Genomic DNA, 8,104 nt, shown 5'->3' on the forward strand with positions numbered 1-8,104 from the left:
ACCCATATACCCCTCAAAAGGTAGAATGTACTACTCCAGTAATCAAAGTAAACTGCAAAAGGATACTTCAACTAACGGGATGTCAGACACATCTCCCGCAATGTTAGACATAACTCAAGCGTGGGACTTAGACCCTGTTTAAGTTCACGAAAAGAAAAATTTTAGAACTCACATCGGATGTTTAACCGGATATCAGAAGAGGTTTTTGGACACGAATAAAAAAATTAATTTCATAACTCGCCTGGAAACCACGAGACGAATCTTTTGAGCCTAACTAAGCCGTCATTAACACATGTAGGTTACAGTAGCACTTTATGGCTAATCATAGACTAATTATGCTCAAAAAATTCATCTCGCGATTTCCATACAAACTGTACAATTAGTTTATTTAATGCTCTTTGCATGTATCCAAAGATTCGATATGATGTTTTTGGGAAAAAAAATTTGGGAACTGAACTAGGCCTTAATTCAATCAATCAACTATAATGAACAAGTTACAAGTGACTGTACCCTAATTTAATGGAGGAAATTATTTTTCAATCGTATGAATGATTTATCATCAGTTCAAATCATCATATTCGTCGTATATTTAACAATAAAATTATCACAAAACTAAGATTTTAGGGTTTAAATCCTTAGCACTAATTTTATGTTTGGGTTATAAATGTCAAGTTTTGTTATTCTGTGATAATTTTGTTATTAAATATGTAGTTTTATGATATTCCACTTTAAATTCATAGTTTTGTGACAAATTTAGTGTTAAATCTGTAGTTTTATGATACATCATGTTAAATATATAGCTTTATGATAATTTGGATAAATATATGTAGTTTTTACTCTTAATATAAGTATAGCCTTTTAAATTTTGATATAGGAGTACGTTAAAGAGAAAAAGTACAATATGCCACTCTTTTCGTGTGGTTTCAACAAAATGCCACCCATTAGAATAGCAAGGATAAAATGCCACTCAATAGGTTATCTTTAGGTTATTTTGCCACTTTGAGGAGTTTTAAGACTGTAATACCCTTGCTATGGATAGAGAGGAAGGGAGAGGGAAGCGCCGGGGAGAAGGCCGAGCTGGTGCTCGCCGGCGGCGGGCGGCGAGCGCGCGGGGGTGGATTGCAATGGGCGGCGCTAAGGAGGAGGACAATAGGGCGACGAGGTGGAGGTGGGTGGCGGCGGAGACGACACATCAGAGGGAGGAGGCGACGACGTGTAGGGCACTAGGGCGGCATCGACGGTGGGAGGAGGATGGCGGCGCTTGCAGCTCGCCGAGCGTGTGCGCACTCGCTGCCTCCGATGACGACGGGGGAGGAGGACAGAGTAGGTAATACCTCCATCTACCTCGTCGCCCATCTTCCTCCCAGCGTAGCACCACCGTCCTCCTTCCCCGTCGCCGCTGGCCGCCCTCCCCGCGTGCTCGCAGCCCGCAACCGCGCTCCCCTGCTCGCGACCGCCACCGGTGAGCACCAGCTGCCGCTCCCCTCTCTCTCCCTTCCTCTCTATCAACAATAGGGGCATTATGGTCTTAAAACTCCTTAATGTGGCAAAATATCTCAAAGCAACCTATTAAGTAGTATTTTATCCTTAACATTCTAATGGGTGGCATGTTGAAACCCACGAAAAGAGTGGCATATTGTCCTTTTTCTCGTATGTTAAATTGGTTAAGGACATGGTTTTATAAAACGTAAGAACCATAAAAACTAGGCTTATATATCTCTTGCCAAAATCCCGATGGTTTTGGGTGACCTGGTCCATAATAGGTAGGGTTTTACGAAAATTACATTTTATTTCATTTTACTAAAATCTATAATTAGACATAAAAAGAACTAGTTCGAGTCAGGCTCGCGCCATCCGCACCCAACCACAAACATCTCACGGAACGCCGGCATCTTGTCGGCGGCGATCGCCACCGACGCCTGGACCGACCCGGCCTCCCTCCCGGCGACGAGCACCACCTCCCCGTCGTGGTTCATGGACGCCAGCTCCGCCCTCGCCGCCGGCCTGCCCAAGCCGAACTCCACCGCGTACGCCGGGAACCACGGCGACCCGGCCATGATCATCGCGCGCCCGGGCGGGATGCGCGCGAACTTGTCGTGCCACCGCGCGCGGTCGCCGAGCGGGTCGTGCCTCGCGGCGTCGACGGCGCCCCCGACGGCCGCGGCCGCCCGCGCGTGCGCGTGCGCGTCCGCCCCGGCGGCGAGCTCCGCCCCTTCCAGCGACGCCGCGCACACCGCGACGCAGTTGCCGGCGTAGGCGCCGGGCGCCGGCGGCGACATTAGCGCGCGGGCGTCCGCGAGGAAGACGGCGAACACGGGGCCGCCGCCGTCGTCGGCGAGGCCGCTGGCGCGCGCGATGGAGACCCACCCGTGCGCCGCCATGGCCGCGAACGTGGACGGCGCCTTGCCGCCGCCGGCGGTGGCGCGCTGCTTCAGGAGCTTCACCGCCGGCGCGGCGAACGTGAACGTTCGCCGGCTGAGAGGGCATTGGCGCAGGGGCGCGTGAACGATCTGCAGGAGATTGTCAGTGACACTCTCAAATATGCTTATCAAATTGACATTGTAAGTTTGTAACTACTTTCTCTGTTTCACAATGCAAGTCATTCTAGTATTTCCTATATTCATATTGATATTAATGAATTTAGATAGATATCTATTTAGATTCATTAACATTAATATAAATGTGGGAAATGCTAGAATGACTTACATTGTGAAACGGAGGGAGTAAGAAACTTCACAGTTTACTCATTGAACTTAAAAAATGCTAATTTTCATGACGAAATGCTCCATTTTCGTTTTTAAGATTGACTATTCCAAATTCATAATCACTAGATCCTCAAATGCAGAAATCACCAGATTTATGTGTAATTTTTGAGGCACTTTTGTAATATATCTTAGTCGTTGCAGAGGTCAAAAGTCACGATACATTTTCTTTTCTTTTTTACAAAAGATGTAACTGAGGCATCTCCATCTCCATGATCAAAGATAATCAAGCCCGTCCTTTTCAATTTTCATAGCATTACGAAGAATTCGACCTGAAGCCAATACAGATGTCATACGCTCTATTGGCACTGATTCAAATTAACATCTCACCTCCGAATTTTCAAATCTTGCAAAATCATAGTAGCAAAAGAAGGGGCAACCAACATCTCGGCTTATGGCTGACGATGAATCAAGAGTAACACACGAAGAATTTCAGGATAGTTTTGAATGGAAGAACATGAACTCCAGAGTAATCAGAACTACAGTTTCCCATATTTTTGTTCTGAACTTTTTGTCAGAATTTTTAACAGAATTCATTGATTACAAATGGAACCATGTCAAATACCGAAGGTGTCCAAATTTTTCTACGAGAGAATGTTAACTACTTGACTCCTCATTGCGCATGCTGAATTGCTAATACTACTGTAATTATTATTTGAATTTGTCATGGTATATCAATTTCATTTCGATTTCTTTGGTCATGATGGCTAATTAAGCTAGAGCATGGTGGGAACAGAACAGAGCGAGCTCACCTTGGGCAAGTCCGCCGCGATCTGCCGCAAGAACAGCCGGGCCAGCTCGCCGTCGCCGTCGAACCGCACCAGCGTCCGGTCGTGGAGCAGCGGTGGGAGGGCCTCCCTGACACTGGTGGCCACGGCCGCTGCGGCGGCGGCGGACCACATCTCCAAGAATCGCCAGAGGCCGCGGCCGTCCGCCGCCGCGTGGTGCATGGCCACCCCGACCGCCACGCCCCCGCCACCGCCGACGAACTCCGTCACCTGCGCCGCCATGACGGGCGCGGGGAGCTCGTCGCGGCGGATGTCCGGGACGAGCTGCCGCAGCGCGTCCTCGTCGTGCTCCTCCCCTTCGTCGACGAGCCTCCCGAGGTCGAGGTCCGTCTCGGCCTCCACGAACGCCACGCCGCCACCGGCCTCCACGACGATGGACAGCGATTCCTCCTCGGCGAGTAGACCAGCGCGCCGGCGAAGGGGTAGAACGCCGGGAGCACCGCCTCGAGGGAGTCCCTGAGCACGCGTACAACGTCTCCGAACGGCGGCGGGGACGGGAAGAGGAAGACGCGGCGGACGGGCGGCAGCGCGACCCAGTACGCGTCGAACGGGGAGAGCGGCACGCGGCGGCAGCCGCCGCCATCTCCGTGCGTCGGGAGCGCGACGGAGGTGACGCTCCTCGTGCGCACCGACGGCGGCGGCGGCGGCGGCATCTCGGGGACGGCGAACTCCTCCACCGTGTTCCGAATCTCGCCAAAGCTTGTGGGGTGGTTTGACCACCAAGCGGGGTGCCGCTGACCACCTCCCCCTCGACGGGAGAAAGTTCGGGCCGACAAATAGTGGGCCAAATAGGCCCAGAAGTTCTATCCAGGTCCAATACAGATCGAATAATGGGCCAATAATGGTTTATGCAATGTAGTTGAGGCCCAATACGCATCGAACAAAAGCTGGATGAAAAATTTGGATATTCGTGCACGTTTTTTAAACGTTTCGAGCGGAAACTTCCTATATGAAAGTCGCTCTAAAATATCAGATAAATATATTTTTTAAGTTTGTAATAATTAAATCTCAATTAATAATACGTTAATACCATCTTTTTATGTAAAACACTTAATTTTATCTTCATAACTATATGAGTTTCAAACGCCATCGCAATGTGATGAAACAATATAGGATTACTGCTATTTACTATGGGCTTCAATTGAGAATATTAGGGACAATTACTAAAAAAATAAAAAAAACAAAATAATCGACTGAGCTATTTTATCGAGTGGGATCACCCAAGTGGTCTGCTACTACGTTTCGTTTTTGTAATTGTCATTCTTTTATGTGTTTAATGTTGAAAGAAATATTCTATAATGTGTCTGGCAGAAGGATCTCTTGGGTGCTTTTTACTAGGACTCAGGTCTTAATCACCATTTCATTTTTTTAATCCTTTCGAATTGTTTACCCACATTTTAATCCATGTGCCTTCGAAATTTCCAAATTTTTATGATGGTTGCTTAGGACTTGATCTCGGAAAGGGAGGCGAAAGAATGCAGCAAAGCCATCAATTACCATCTTCAATGACTTGGGCGAAAGAAGGGCTTATTTTCAATGATACAAACTCATCCATTTATTATCTTTGTTACCTTGTCTTTATACCTGCGAGACATTCCATTCCTTTTCTTCGGTAACTTTGATGAAATGTAGTACGATGTCAATGACGAAATTTGTGATAATCTTTATATGCATTTTGACACAATATCGATATGGTTTTTTACTGCCAATTTGGTGGATTTCTACCTGCTACGTCACTTGTATTACTGCTTATCAATTTCTAGTTTTGGTGGCTAGCAGTGTTGCCATAGCGTTAGCACACACATATTACTAGTTGTTCCTAATTTAGAAAGCTAAGTTCAAGAAAACCCAAAATCAGAGAAAACCCTAAATCCCCTCCCCCTTCCGTGCGGATCCGTCCGCCGCTCCACCCCCCATGCATGCAGATCCGCCGGCGGCGGCTACGGAAGGGGCAGATCTGGCGTCCCTCCCCCTCCCGCATGGATCCCTCTACCTCTCTGGCCCCTACACGCAAGGATCTGCCACCGGCGGTGACGGGAGGGCCAGATCCAGCGCCCCATTCCCCTCCCATGTGGATCTCGCCGCCTCTCCATCTCGCGCAGCGCGAGGATCCACCGGCTGGTTTGAGTAACGAGGACAAGGATGATGACGATGACGGCAGGTGGCGATGGCGGAGCTCGAGGGTGGTGGATCCGGTGGCATCGCTATCGGGATGTGCGGATCCGCCATCCCCGACCCTCGGTCCTTGTTGACAGCTGCTGCGGCAATGACGACCCGCCTTGGGGAGCTAGGGTTTTGGCCGGCAGTGGGCTAGGGTTTTGGCTAATTTTTTTCTTGAATTTTTATATATTTCACCGAAATTATTTTTCCGCGCAGTCGGTATATGAGACTGGATGCGAAAATGAGATTCGCATGCGGTTGTGCTGGCCGCATGGAAAAATATGACTTTTGCAGACACCTGGGTGCATGCGGGCTGCCTAGCCACCTGTGAAAATCGATTTGGCCGTATGCAAAAATTAATTATGTAGTAGCGATATTTGATCTTGCCGAAATATCTAAGTAGATAATTTCCTCAACAAGATTATCACAACTTTTTTGTGAGATGGTTGAATTTTTATTTCCGGGAGGCAAAAGAAGGGACAACTACTCTCATCAATTTTGTTCCTAATTGCCTACCATCCATCATCACAATTCATGCCTCTCACATTCTAGCAAAGCACATTTCAATTTCTCCCATTACTCATTTAAGCAACCAGAAAGAAGCAGTAAGCATAATATAGCCATATGTTCTAGTAGCATAAAACATTACAACCATTAAAAGGTTTTATGTTTCATCCCTATAGCACAAAAACAAACTAAAAAGCCCGACACAGAAAACAAGAACAACAAAATATAACAAATATCATCATGTTAATCATTCTAAATTAAATAGTGTTGCATGGATTGAAGAGTGATAAATATGGTAACTTCTTCATCACCTCCATGGTCACCTCCTCCAAGGAAGAACCATGCACACGTCAACCCCTATCACGTGCAAACAACATTCCTAAAAAATAGTTTCCTTATCTATGAAAAATGAAGAGCATATGCCGTGCACAATGGGATAATTTGGACAATACCACCACACAGATAAGTTAGTTGCAAAATACAATCCTATATATGTGAGACCCGTGTGTCAACCATAACACACGATGGTATTTTCCAACTCTGTGATTTTTGCGATTGTATTAAATAAATTGGCTTGTGCACAATTTAGTTGGTCAGAATATAAAACACATCATATAAACTTTAACAAATTCATTCCTTGCTTCTAAAACAGAAAAAAAAAACTAAAATATGCCCAAAAGCTAACAAACTCCAGAAACAGATGCGACCATGAGTGATCATTTTTAATAAAACTAAATGGCCAATAAGTATATATAATACATATAAATGTATCAAGTGAAAAAACTGTACCTAGCTTGAAAGCTTGTAAGTGACCAATATAGTTGTGTTGCTAATTTTATATTTCAATTGCTTCAAGTAAGTTCTTCATATGGTTTTTTTGGACAATTCTAAAAGTCATATGTAACTCAAGCTGAAAAGTAATATACCATGTGGTATGCGTATGTTAATACTACCATCAGACTAGTTCAATAGAAACCGAAAATTTAGATGCGAACTCCATTTCATTCTTTATCTGGATTTATTTCAACTTGGTGACTAGAAAAGGTGAGGATGGAAGCTAGATGTGGTTGGGCCAGAGTCTTGTGTGTACATGCAGGCGAGATCATGGGAATATGTGTCATATGGATTAACTAATTTGCATGGTTTGAAGAAGACATGCTTTATTAGCCATGGTAAGACATCGCTCTACCAGCTTCATCTGACAAGATACATATTTTGCTGCTATATTGTAACTATTGTCGAATTTGTCTACAATGAATCATAAAGACACCAATATAATTATGATGATACTGTTGATGTCTGTTAAATACCAAATTTACACCGTCAATACATGTATAATTCTGAAAATATAAAACATCCAACATAGTGGTAGGTTTTAATTTTAACAATTTCCACGAGTGTTGGTATATATTTGGATACAGGTGACAAACAACCAAAGTTGAGATGAAATATACATAAAGGAGGGTGTCGACGGGGGATACTCGTAAACTAGATGATGAGGGTACGTTGGTACGTTGGTACGAGGATCTACACGATTTGACATCAAGCAAACAAGGAGACAAGGATTATACTGGTTCAAGCCCCTCGTAAGGTAATAGCTCTAATCCGGTTTATGTGGGATTATAGAGAAAACCACAGAGTGCAGAGAAGACAACGGATCTCCGAGATTACCGACGAGATCCTTGTCAACAGGGGCTCGATGAGATCTTTCGGCGAATAGGCTTCAAGTCCTCCAGATTGCTTATGTGGTGGTGGATATCTTGCCCTTAGGATTCGATGCCCTGAACCCCTCAAGGGGTGTGTATTTATACCGCAGGTCAGCTTTATCTCCAAGTAGAACTCGGAGACATCGGACCCTGCACGATACAATACCATGTTTCTCTTCTC

General features: G+C 45.6%; 1 pseudogene; it reads right to left on the bottom strand.

Moving 5' to 3' along the window:
• Positions 1 to 1,701: 1,701 nt before the first annotated feature.
• Positions 1,702 to 4,457, bottom strand: LOC127753007 (phenolic glucoside malonyltransferase 1-like; annotated as a pseudogene).
• Between the last annotated feature and the right edge of the window lie 3,647 nt (positions 4,458 to 8,104).

This window comes from Oryza glaberrima, chromosome 10 (assembly GCF_000147395.1).
Source record: "Oryza glaberrima chromosome 10, OglaRS2, whole genome shotgun sequence".
NCBI lineage: Eukaryota > Viridiplantae > Streptophyta > Magnoliopsida > Poales > Poaceae > Oryza > Oryza glaberrima.